Source organism: Ictidomys tridecemlineatus (assembly GCF_052094955.1).
Source record: "Ictidomys tridecemlineatus isolate mIctTri1 chromosome 1 unlocalized genomic scaffold, mIctTri1.hap1 SUPER_1_unloc_2, whole genome shotgun sequence".
NCBI lineage: Eukaryota > Metazoa > Chordata > Mammalia > Rodentia > Sciuridae > Ictidomys > Ictidomys tridecemlineatus.
This window is the reverse complement of record NW_027520943.1, coordinates 638,980-652,540: the sequence shown is the minus strand read 5'-3', so window position 1 is coordinate 652,540 and position 13,561 is coordinate 638,980.

Here is a 13,561-nt window from a genome sequence, read left to right as displayed (position 1 = left end):
GGACATGGGACATTGAAATTCATCAACGTCTTCCACAATAGCAAAAGATCTTGAAATTCTTAGGTTTAAATCTAGAATAGATGAGCATGTTCTTCAACTTGAAAATTATAAAACAGTGGTGAAAAAAAATCTCTTAAAAAACGTGGCGGTCATATGCCATGCTCACAGTTGGATGAGCTGTCAGTGCACGCCCACATAATCTGTAGGCTCAGTGCCACCACCACCAACACACTGGAAACATTTTTATAAGATATTGACAAGGTGGATCTAAAACTTATATTAAAAGGCAAAGAAAATAGAGTAGCCAAAATGATTTTTTAAAGAACAAAGTGGAGCACTTAGACTGTCTGACCCTGAGACTTCCTATGTAGCTGGGACAGTTAAGACACAGTGGTATTTGCAGAATTCTCCAGTTGTCAGTCAACAGAATGAAATGGAGTTCAGAAATAGCTTCCACATGTATGGTGCACTGAGTTCTGTCAAAGTTTCAAGGGCAATTCAAAATATAAAGGATGTCTTTTTCAAAAAAGTTTTTGAACAAATGGACACTCATAGGGCTAAAATGTTCTTCAAGTCTTAGCTTATACCATATAAAACCCCAAAAGAATCATAGCTCCAAATGTAAAATGCAGAACTACACAACTTCTAGAAGGAAACATAAGAAAAAATGTCTTTCTTTTTGACCTTGGGCTAGGCAGAGACTTCTTATATATCCCACTGAAACATAAAAATTATATAAATATGACCTCATTAAATTTAAAAACTTCTGCTTTTCTAAAGGCACAATTGAAAGGATGACTGGGTGATACTGACTTGGACAAAATATTCATAACACACATATCTAATAAGACACGTGTATTGAAAGTATATAAGGATCTTTCAACTCAACAATGAAAAAATAAACCAATTTAAAAGGGGGAAAAATATTTGAATGCACGTTTCACCAAAGATGATCTGCTGATTCCTGATGCACATCAGCATATGAAAAGGTGCCGAACACCGGGGTCACTGAGAAGTAGAAAATAACTTCATAATGATATTCCACTTCATACTTACTAAATGGCTAACATTTTTATAATTCTGACAATAATCAGGGCTCCTAAGCGAGCTGCAGGCGTTGCTAATGGGAATGCGGAGTGGTGTGGAGTGGGGGTCACTTGGTGGTTCCTGATGAAGTCCATCACATCCTTACCAGACTGCCATTGCCTCTTGCACCTCTACTCCTAGGTGTTCAGCCCCAGCAAAGAAATGCTTCAGTGCACATTAAAACTCATAATCTTCAAACACTATCTGTGTGTAAAAGCACGGACACATGTGCATGTGTGTGCATGCATTTAAGTGCATGCATATGTTTGCATATTACCTGGGTCCCATGGTCAGTGCCCTTCATTACTTCCCTGTAGTAGGCAGAGGTCCACTTTCCCCTCTCTGCAGACTCAAGTAACTCAGCGCCTTGTGATTATGTTCCACCCCCTGAAAGTCAAACTATTTTTTTTAATTATTATTTTTCTGAAATCCATTTAGTCTGTTTTCCGTGTAACTAAGAGCTTCGGGGGAAACTGACACCAGGCTTCAGTTCACTGCATTCTTTGTGATCTTAGGAAGAAGCTACGTTGGCTGCTCTTTTGTTGAATCTTCGTGTTTCAGGATGCCCTGGGATCAAGTTGGAGTGGGGAAGCAGGGGCATTTGTCTCAGTAATGGGGACTAAGGGGCGGGCTTCACCCTGTCTCCACACTTCTCCCCAGGGAACCATAAGTCCTAAACAAGAATGAGCACAGTGGCCCTTTTGGGTGGCTATGTGGCTGCCTTGTTGCCTGTTTCCTGTCACCTGACCTCTGGGCAGAATTTGGAGCAGGAGGCTCTCTTCCTTGGTTAAACTAGACTTCTTTGACAAGAATCATTTTTGGTTTCCTTCCTATCTCCCAGCTACTCACCACCCCTGTCACTAATCTTCACTCCTCATTCTAGATTTTGGAATCCCTCAGGCATCAATTCTGGACCTCCTTTCCATTGACATGTACTCCTAGGTGGTCTATGTCTGTCTCAGGGCTTTAAATGCCAGGTGACTCTTCAGAGTCCCTTGGTAGCCCACATCCCTTACTGAAATACAGACTTCCACTTCCAACTGCCTAACATCTCTCGCTGCCTGGTGAACAGCATCTCAAGTACATGTCTAAGATCAGCCCATAGTTACCCACTAAACCTGTTATATCCAAACATTTCCTCATCGCAGGAGATGCTAACTCCATGCTTCCAATAGCACAGGCCAAAAGCTCTTGGTCTCCCTGAACCCCTTTCTCCCTCCCACCCCAAACTCTCCAGAACCAATTCTGTCCTGTCATTCCCCCCAAACACACCGAAAACCCAACAGCTTCCCTCTATTTCACCTGCCCTCCTTCTGGCCCATGCCACATTTCCTTTCCTTTGGGTTATTGCAGGAGCCTCTTGCTGAGTGTCTTATACTTCTCCAGCCCATTCTCTATGCAGCAGCCAGAAGAATCCTGCTAAAGCACAAGTCAATAATGTCCCCCAGTTGCTGCAAACACTTCAGTGGCTCCCTCTCCTAGAGGCATTGTTTCCAGTGGATGATTTTTGAGCATAGAGTTTACACATGGGCCTAGAGGGATCAGAGTGGAGCTATGCTGGGAGCGACAACTTTTATCAGTACTTGTAGGGTGCATCTGCCAAGGTCAGACTGGTTTACTTGAATGACAGCAGTTATGGGGATTATCTGGGTAGTTGATAGTACAGAAGAAAAACATCAGAGAGTCTCCAGATGAACAACGAACGTTGTAGCTCTGGGGTAACCAGGTGCTGTAAAAATCAACTCTACCAATTTTGGCTTTTGAGATGCTCCATGTAGGACTTAAATTCTATGGAAAAATCCAATGGGCCTGGCCTGGTCACACTTTTATCTCTGGTGATGGATTTACCATCACCGGCTGGGTGAGGCCTGCAAGATGGTTCGTCCAGAGGAAATGAGAGGTCCTGACTCTAATGCCATCAGACAAAGATACAGGTGGAAGGGAAATATAAGGAAAGGCTTGGTTGCCATTCTATATGGAAGCCCTTAAGTTTGAGAATTATTTACTTTCCATACAAATTAGAATAGGTTATCTCTTAAAAAATAAAACAAAGCAGAAAAACCCCTTTTCTGCCATCCTTTCTAGAGTAAGAAAGAAAGAAATGGAATCAAAGAGGATGCTCTTGAAATTCACAGTTGTAGTGAGAATTTCTGCCCACGAGTCCTGAGTGGTTGTGACTGTCTTGGGTTACTGTGGGGTTTTCTTTCCCTCACTAGTTTCTTTGGAGTTTGACGTAAGTGATGAAAACATGTGTCACCTAACACTTGTAGCATGGCTAAATAAATATATAACCAAAAAAGCAGTAAAAGATCTTCTCATTTATTAAGACACAGGAATTGGAATATAAAGATCATAACAGCCTGGTGACTCTTTGATCTCTGTTATAGGGCAGATTTGGGAGAAGCACATGGTGGACATCCCTAAGTCTCTCAATATAAAGGTCTTAGAAAGGCTTGGGATGAATTTTGGGTTCTCTGAAGTGCTTTTGGGGAGGGTTAAAGGCGCTAAGGCTTTGGTCTGGATTAGACGCTCTAAGAAATTGGAAGCAGTTCCATTAGAGGGCATCTCAGGAGGTCTGTCTTTCTGCTCATGAGTAGTAACATAGTCCAGGCCAGTGGAAATGACAGCCATCCCAGGAGTTGCTGACAAATGCCAATGAAATCAAAGGCAGTTTTCATTCCCCCTCCATCCCTGGCTGGTTTGTGTGCCGACTGCTAAATGCTTCTTGGTGGCACAAACATGTTGTTTCATTTGTCACAATTAGGAAGCCTATTTTGATGATGCACATATAGTAACCTCAGATGCACATGCTGTTAGGACAATTTCACAAGAGATTTTTATAACTGTCATTTTCCCTCAAGGGTACAGTGGCCAAGCGACACATCCTGAAAGATCTTATATTTTCAGCATCTGAAGTGAAAGAAGCCATTAGCCTGCGAATGTGTTTCTACCTCATTTCATGTGTTTCATATTTTTTTAATTGTTATTATTTTTATTAGTTCATTTTAGTTATAGATAATAATAGGACTCATTTTGACATAAAAGAGTAGATACAATTTGCTTGTTTCCTGTTTAAAAGTTGATAGTAATCTTGAGTTCGGGAACTGTCAGATGTTTATCTAATTCATTCCTCGGAAACTGACAGAAAATAGTTCATATTTGAAATATGAGGTCACCTTCCCCTTTACATTGTGTCTATTACATCATCAAATCTTCTCCAAAACCTAACAGTTTAAAGCAGCCAATGTTTCTTACCTCACAGTCCCCGTGGGTCAGGTCCCTGAGCACAGCTGGGCAAAGGCCTGGCCTCATGGCCTGAGGGAGATGCCACTGGGCAGGAGCCAGGGCTGCCTCATCCTGCGGCTGCTAAAGGAACTCAGGGTCCTGGCCATCCTCCAGCAGAGAGAATGAACGAGAAAAGGCGAGTAGGGCAGAAGCACTTGTCCTTCTGTAATGTAACCTTGGCTGTGACGTCTCCTCTCTCCTGCCATGCTCTGGGTGGTGGGAGTCTTTCACTTGATCAAACCTACCCTGCAGAGTTCAATTCCAGGGAGAAGGGTCTTCGGGCATCTTAGAGGCTACCTACCTCCTAGAAGGAGAAGGTGAGAATCCAGGGGAGTTGGTAACTTTGCCTTTGCCTGCGTGCTGAGCTCCTATCTAGCTCCTTGGTTTCTGTGAGAAAGAATATCTTCTCATCTGGAGAGAAATCATGGCAGCTATTTTAGAGCCCCTGAGAAATGACCCTCCTTTATCTTTTGGGCACAGACAGAATGTAAAGACTCAGATATTATCAAACTACTTAGCACTACGTCAGTCAGGTTGGGATGGCCATTCCATCTCTGGGGCCTATCTGTGGGCTCATGTATTTCTATTAGAATCAGAATCCTTCAGATTCACAAGTATAATCCCTTTGGGGGATAGCAGATGCATTTTTCGATTTTATCTTGCAAATTATTCTGGGGCACAGTCTTCTGGAAACATCCAATATAGGAACCTTAGATGATGATGTCATCATCCTGATCCTCAATTAACCTCCTTCTTGTCAGAAGTGGGCAAGGAAATAGCATTCTAATGATCAAACTCCATGAGAATTTGAAGCAGCATCTGCAGAACTAAAGCCATACATTTGGTTCTTTGTGAGTAGGGGGCCAAAGCCTCATGGGCCAATGAGGGTGCTCTGAAGAGCTCAGGGTAAGTAGGGGCTTTGGCCCAGCTCACACTTCTATGGAGCCACACCTTACTGCCATACTCTCTGACGCCACCCCATAAGTGGGTAGTTGAATGTCAGACCTGTTTCCTGGTGGCATAATCTAGACACCAAAGGGGGCTGCAAGACATCTGTAAGATGCAAGGCCACCCCTAGAACCCATTGCCTCATTAGAGGAATGTCAGGCTAGCATTAAGGTCTTATCCAACCCTGAGCAGGAGGAAGTCTGGCAAATAGGATGTCCAACAGCTAACAACACACTGAAGTCCATTAGAGGTACAAGATGCCGGGTTCTGATGACCCCACAATGGCATGAGGGATGAAGGCTCCCACAGCTTTCCTTATTGTCACCGTAGCTCATTCTATTGTTGCTGATCCTACCATGAGCTCAACTCATGGATTGTTTTCTCGGCGGCAGGATGACAGTTCCACATCCTATCCTCCACCCCAATGGAAGCGGAGATGGCAAAGGATGAAAACCAAGTCCTCTGCTGTGGTCATCCTGTTGACAGCTTCTGGGTTAAGCTGTCAGTCAACATCGGCTTGTATCTATTTGGTCAAAACTGTGTTATAGATGTTAGCAGAAAAGAGGCTGGGAAGTGAAATTTAAGAAATGTGAAATAAACAGTCACCAAGAAGGAAAGACTAAATATGGGAAGGCCACAAAATACACTTGGCAGGAACAGAAGACCAAAATCGAAAGATCATGGCTCGTGAAGGGCAGCGAATGCAAAGTTACCCAGGAGAAGTGGGAGCTCAGGCCTGGGAGAATTCCCACCAGCATTCAGAGGCAGGGCACATTCTACAGGAAGTGGCCTCCAGCAGGGACTTATGCTGCTGGCACTGGAGAATACAGACCTTTTTTGGTTGTCAGAATCAGTTGCTTTTTGCGTTGAGTAACGGAGGATATGTGGAAAGATGGTGTTGTATTTTTAGGAAACTCAGCGTCCCAATTCTATTTCCACTTCAACCACAAGAAAATCTCCTTAGCTAACCTTCAGCTACTTATCTCACATCCCACCCATGGAATCCTTTTGGATCCTTTCTTATGGATAAACAGAGTCAACACTCCATGCACACTGAAATCCTCCTGGGAAATTTTTAGAAATTTTATGGCTAGACCATTCTCCAGAGAAATAATTATGTTGAGAAGGAGCTTTGGCACTTTAAAAAAAGTTAACATTGAGAACCACTAGTCTAGAATCAGGGTCAGAAGAGTTATGACCTGCAGGTAGAAAAGAGTCATCATTCTTACTCTGAAGATAGTTTTACTGGAACCCAGCCACACATCCTCCATGACAGCACTCACTCTGCAAGAGCAGAGCTGGGCAGTTGTGATGGAGAGCTTAGGTCTATCAAAATCTGAAATATTTACTATCTGGCTCTTTTAAGATAAAATTTCCCAGACTCTTGTGTAGGCCACAGGATGATAGCCCACAAGAGTTCATCTGGAAACCCTTTAAGACAATCAGTGCATTCCTCTCATTTTATAGCTCCAGGTACAGTGAGGAGTTAGGAATTACCTAGGGTCAGCAGGGAAGATATTTGACCTCCAGGCACCTTCTAGCTCCAGCATGTGTGTAGATGGTTCTTGCATAGAAAGTGTAAGTTTCCCCCATTGCAGTGGTCCTCCTTAACCTCAGCTTTGCTTTCACCTATCCATGGCCTGAAAATATTAATTACAAATGTATGGAAATAAATAGTTCATGAGTTTTAAACTACAGTCTATTCTGAATACCATGAAGGAATCTTGTATTGTCTTGCTTCATCCCGTCAAGACATGAATCATCCCTCTGTCCAGTGTGTCCATGGTTTATAGGCTACCCAACCATTAATCAGCTGTCTGAGTTATCGGATCAACCATGGTTATAGCACAGTGCTTGTGTATGAGTAACTCTTACTTTACTTAATAATGGCTCCAAATTTCAAGTGTAGTGATGCTGGCAAATGCAATAGTGAAGTTGTAAAGTTCTTCCTCTACGTGAAAAGGTAAATACTCTCAAATTAATAAGAAAAAAATACTGTGTGAAGGTTGCTAAGATCCATGGTAAGTTCTTTCTTTCCTCTTACTGTGTCTAATGTATAAATTAAATGTTATTGTAGATAACTATGCCTCAGAAAAATGGCATATATAGGCTCCATGCCATCTGAGGGGACCCAGAGTGTGTCCGCTGTTGACAAGGGGGCTACTAAGATATCATCATGTGTAAGTATGCCATTTGTCACAGCCAGTGAGCCAGCACTATGCACTGTTACTAAACTAAGGTTCACTCTCTTCAGAGTTCTGCTTTTATCTAATGTTCTGTCTGGTTCCAGGGTCCCACCATGGTGACTTGCTCATCATGTCCCTTGGAGTCCTCGGGGCTGTGACATGTTCTCAGTCCTCCCTTATTTTTGATAACTTTGGCAGTTGTGAGGGTTATTGATCTGGACTTGTCTGATGTTCTCCTCATGTTGTGTTGGGGGGTAGAATGACGTGGTCATTACATCTCACCACATCAAGGCCTGTACTTTGGGGGCAGCTTAGCATGGTTGTGTCACCCTTTCTTACCTGGCTGGTGTGATGTTTCTCAGGTTTTTCCACCACAGTGTCTGTCTTCCCTCCCTTTCCATACTGCACTCTCCCTAAAGAGGAGGGGGATTGTGCTCTGGCTTCTGCTTGAGGATGCTTTATTGACGTAAATTATCCCTCTGAGTAGGAGACTTGTCTGCTAACCCCACTTATCTACGCCATGATTTATTTACGTCAGTGTAGGCTCATGAACGTTTGCATTTGATTTTCATTCACTCACCAGACATTTATGGAGCATGATCTCTGAACCAAGGACTGTGCCCATAGGCAGAGACAAAGCAGCCACTGGGCCCCATAGAATGCAGGTCAGTGGGCCCAACATCAGGTGAGCAATCAGTTGCAGACATGGGGAGGGGTTGTGGTGATGCTGGCTCAGAGAGGGGTTGTGGTGTAGTGTACCATGACCCACTCCTTCGTCAGGGTCCAAAGGATGCCACTGTTGCTTCCATGCATGCATGGGGAAGTGGAGGTCAAGGACTAGTGGAGCTGCACCATAGAGCCCAGAAATTCTGCAGACACCTTCACCAGAAGGAGAGGACACGGAGTCCCAACGGCCAAGTTGGAGTACGTCTGGCCTGACCTTGTGCCCTCTGTAGCGTGGCTGTTTTGAGAATTCTGAGGGGCCAGGAGGGCCCTTCCCATAGGGCAGAGGTAAGCAGGAGGCTGGTCCTGTGAAGGTGATGGGTAGGACCTGTTCTCTGCCAGTACTGTGCCACTGGCTTCTTATTGAATAAGAGTGTGTGCCTCTTCCTGTTAGCCACAGGCAGGCTGTCTGGGCGGCCTGTCCTTTTCCTCCTCACATGCTTGGCTAGTAGGGATAAATGCTGGTCTGCAGCCATGGGAGACACTTTACGAAGGATGACAGTACCTGGTCCCCTCAGCCCGGAAGGTCCTCGAAGGCTGGGAGTCACAAGGAGTCTCTTGATGTCACAGCAAGGAGTCAGGAGACATGAAGACAGAGCTGTCCTTCCTCTCTGGCTGCCATGGTCAGGACACCGAGCATCCTGCCACGGGTCCGAACAAAGAGGGCACAGCTTAGCTCACTCCTGAAGAGGCAGTGGAGAGTTGGGAAGGCAGGGGACAAGGCAGGAGCCAGAGAAGGGAGGAGGGTGTTCTGCAGACAGCCAGGGGCATGGAGGATCAAAGACCATAAAGAGGGTTGTGGGACAGCTCCTGTGTGCAGGGCTCTCTTTCTAGTCTGGGGCTGCAGGGATGCAGATGAGAAGGGTCCACTGCCATTGCAGGGAGCTGGGGAAAGCCAGTGTTTGACTTGGAGAATGGCAGAGAAGGCACCATATGGGTGAGGGGAAGGGCACTCCAGGACAGGCACAGGAGATGGGGCACCACCTGAGAGAGGGGAAGGGCACTCTGGGACAGGCCCAGGAGATGGGAACCATGAAGGCAGTGGAGGCTGGCTATGTGGAGAGGCAGCATGTATCTGTAGGACTACCCTGGTGGCTGTGACTGAAACCACTCCTGCTGCCACATGGAACAGGGTACTCTGTCGGGTCCAGGACCCATCTGCCCCTCAGCATGGGTCCTAGTTTGCTCCTTTCTCCTGTGTCTGCCTCATTGTCTGATGGCTTCCTCTAAGAGGGACCAAGAGTCCCAGCTGTGGCAGTTCCTATCCGAGAAGCTGAGGCACACACACACAAAAAAACATCTGTTCCTACTGGGCTGGTGAGAGGCATGGGCAGGCAGTGTGTGTGGCTTGTGTGCTTGTCCCCGAGTGGTCACTGTGGCCAAGGCACTGTGGTGCTTGGTTTTGGGTCTAGAAGTGGGGCTTTCCCCATGGTCTGCAGGTAGATTGTCAAACCAGGTATATGGAAAGGGGAGGGGCTTCTTCCCTAAGACAGCAGGTCCTGCTTAGAGAAGGGACGTGGCCAGGTCAAGGAGAAGGGTTAAGATTCCATAAGAGGCAGGGGTTGGAAGATGAAATCAGAAGGTAATTTGGGGTCAGCTTGTTATCCAAACTGAAAGTTCTTTATCTTTGGGCCCCAGAGAATGTAGGTTAGAGGCAAGATATCAAGAGCCAGAATTCCAGTTCTTTTGGTATTGTTTTACTCTGTTATGAAAACAAACAGTTGTTGAAGCAATTCAAGAAATATATATATATATATATATATATATATATATATATATATATATATATATATATATATCTTTTTCTTTTTTTTCGGGGGAACATACATATTGGCTTTTCCGTCTGCCCACGGTGTGCCATGCTGCAAGAACAGGAACATGAAGTGGTGTTATTAAATGGAGGTGCAAAGTTTTATTTGTCAAGGTTGTGGATGGAGGAGACTGGGTGAGTGGTGGATGAGGGCACTTGAAGCCCGCCCACCCTCCCTCACACCCACCCTGCCCTTCTGGCCTTGGTGAGGGAAGCATGGCTTTCCTGGCTAGGGTTTCACCTGCCTTTCCTGCGGTAGTGATGAGACACTCCTGGGCTTGTCCTAGTGGAGGTGGGAAGATGCCACTTTGGGTGAGGCAGTCCTGGTCGTGGTGTTTAGATGGAGCTCCAGGAACCTAGTGTGCAGTCAGGAAAATATCAGGAAGCCAGCCAGTGGGCCACAGGCTTGAAATGCACCACAGGCTGTCCAGAGGGCAGGCAACACCAAACCATGTGCTCTGGTTCAGCTGTCAGAGGCCCTCACGGGTGGCTTCACGCCTTCCTCATGGGAGGGGGACAGCCAGTGCCAGAGTGCAGTGCCCTCTTCTCTCTTCTAAACTTGTGTTGGCAGATTTTGCAAAATTTCCCTCTTTTTTTGTTTTGATTGTGAATTCTGTCTTTAAGTAATTCTGTGCCTCTCTTTCAGGCACCTGCTCACCTTCCCACTTTCTGCCACGAGTGGGAGCAGCATGAGGACCTCCCCAGATACAGACACTCAGTCCTGGGCTCCCAGCCTCTAGAACATGAGAAATAGGTCTCTTTCCTTTATAAGTCATCCAGTCTCAGGTATTCCCTTATAGCAACAGAAAATAGGCCAAGACAAGGAGCTTCCGAGGACACACTGTGACCTCTAGCTCTGCAGGGGCAGGCCCTGTGCAGCCTGGCTTCTGGCACAGAGGGCCTTCATCATGACAACTTTCAGTGTCCTGTTAGTTGACTCCATTGGCATCAGGCCTACCAATGGCTAAATGGTAACTAGGTTCAGATCAATCAGATTGTCATAGGGAGCACCCAGTAGTGGCCACACTTGTCATTTACAAGCTTCTGAGGGATGCAGAGAATACAAAGAGGCTGTGGACAGCCCAACTGCAGGCCAGTCGTGGACAAGTAACTACTGCAGCCTGTCCCCAAGGCCCATGGTGAAGCGGAGCCCTTTTAGCAGACTGGTTACTATTTCACAAGGGTAGGTTTGCTGAGGTCCTTCCTCTCCTGGAAGGTTCTCAGGTGTTCTCTGAAGCTCAGCACTCGAGCTGGCTGCCCCTGCTTCAGCAGCCACCTGACAACTGATGACCCCTATGTGGAGCCCTCAGCTCCCTGCCCCCATTAAGGCCCCTGTGGCTGCAGAGCAGGGGCAGCTGACAGCTACCCTCTCTACCACCGAGGACATAGGAGCCCTTGGTGAGGGATGTTGACACCTGGGAGGCTGTAGTTTCCACTTGGGGGTGGGTGTGAGACACAGGGCCCTCCTCCTGGGGTGGCTATGATGGCAGTGGTTGTGACCATTTCCCTCTGCCTGCTCCTGCTTGGGAATGGCTCTTTGCTAGAGCATTGTTGTGTCTGTGGACAGGGTGGCAGTGCTGGCCTCAGGATTCTCCTGCTGCTTTCCCGTGCAGCTCACAGGGGCCATGCCCTGTCCATCTGCATACAGGAGTGACACTTGATGCCTGTTTGAGATGCTCATTCTCTGTCATTAGGGTCACTCTAGGCCACTGAGCAAATCAAGAAGGCAGGATCATGCAGGCTATGGAAAAGTCCTCTGAGCAGGACAGATCTACCCCCTGGCTCCTTGCCCTGCGTCTCTGCAGTGCTGACAGCAGGCAGTGTCCTGGATACACACTTGATACCATATCTCTTTAAAGCTACCTGATATGAGAGTATTTGAGCTCCTTTCAGCATTCTGTCATGTTTTATAGCAATCTCCCTTTTGTTTGGCCAAGTTTGCAGAGGGGGAGAGAGGAACAGGGGGGCAGGGAAAAAGTGAGGACTGGGGAGGAGAGATCCAACGTCTATTTAGAAACCTCTGTCATTACTTGGGGAAGGATCCATGGAATGCCAGTGGCTGATAGAGATTTGTCTTCAGGAGCCTTCCCCATTGTTTGTTTTCTGAGAGGGACCAGAACCTGCATCTGTAATTCCACCCCAGCTCCTCAGCCTCTCCGAGGCATTTTTAAACATGCAACCTGAGGTCCACAAACACCCAACAAGGTACACCTCCACCCCAGGCTGTGCCACAGTGGTGTTCCCAGCTCTGCTTGGGCAGCACAAGAAGCAAATGCACCAACATTCTTTCTGCTAAGTTCAAAGTATTGATGTGTTTTAGTCTCCATAAAACCAGGGTGGCATTTTTCTTCTTGCATCTTTTAAACCCAAAAGACCTTGAGCTACTTTTTAGGGGGTACTTGGGCTATATGTTAACATTTAATTCACCCCTGGGAGCCATGAAAGTGCTTAGACTGGCCTTTGAGAAGAAAGACATGGCATGTATTAATTCAGCTGTTTTGGAGCCTACGAGCTCCCCATTCTCAGCCTGCAGTGCAGCATGAGCCTGCAGCAGCCACATCACTTGGTGGCACGTGACCCATTGTGCAGGTGGCTGCATGCAGGACCCCTTCAGAGCACACAGACCCCCAGAGCTGTGAGCACCATGCACCGTGACTTTTGGGCACTTGGAAGACTTCCTGAGTTCTCACAGAAATGTTTATAAAGTGCGGAATTTAGACTGAAACTCAGTCAGCACTTGGCATCCGCAGATTTTCTTATTCTTTATTGTTTCCTTTAAGGGACATTGTTTTATTCTCTATACAAAGTGGAGAATATGAAAATAGGCTTTTAAGAGAGGCAGAAATAAGAGATAATCTCAAAATGGAGTGGTGGGGGAAGCTCGTGAAGGAGAACGAAGGCAGGGTCCCCTTCCCTGGCTCTTGCAGGATGGTCGGTGTCTGGGTTACCCTATAGCCAGCAGTGAGTAATTGCTGTGAAGTACAATTTTTTACTAAGAACAGTGACTGTTGCAGTTTAAAGTCAGGGAAACGCCTCTGCCATAAACTCCTGCTGAGCTGAACCCACAGTGTGTTGTGGGGAAGCCACTTTTGGGTGGTTTTTTGGCAGTCTCTACAGAGGCTAAGCTTCATTCACCTCACAAAGCACTGGCTTTGCTCCATTTACCTGAGAGAAATGAGCACACCTGTCCCTCACAAGATGCAGCCTGGGTCTGTGTGGCAGATTTGTTAGTAACAGCCCGACTGGAGACAGGACAATGGAGTGTCACACAGTGGCACAGAGAACAAGTGAGGCTTTCAGTTCTGGACAAGACAGAGTGGCTGAGCCTAGATTTTCCCTTCTACCCAAGAAAACAGGAAATAGACAAAACCCACAATGCCACACCAACAGCCGAGAGTGGTCCTGGAGAGGTGGAAAAAGTACGGTGAGCCACCTGGGCATGGACCCTTGTTTGAGAAGTTTCCAGATCGGGGGTCCAGGTGGAGCTGAGCCCCCTGCCCTGAGGAGAGGGAGTTGATAGCAG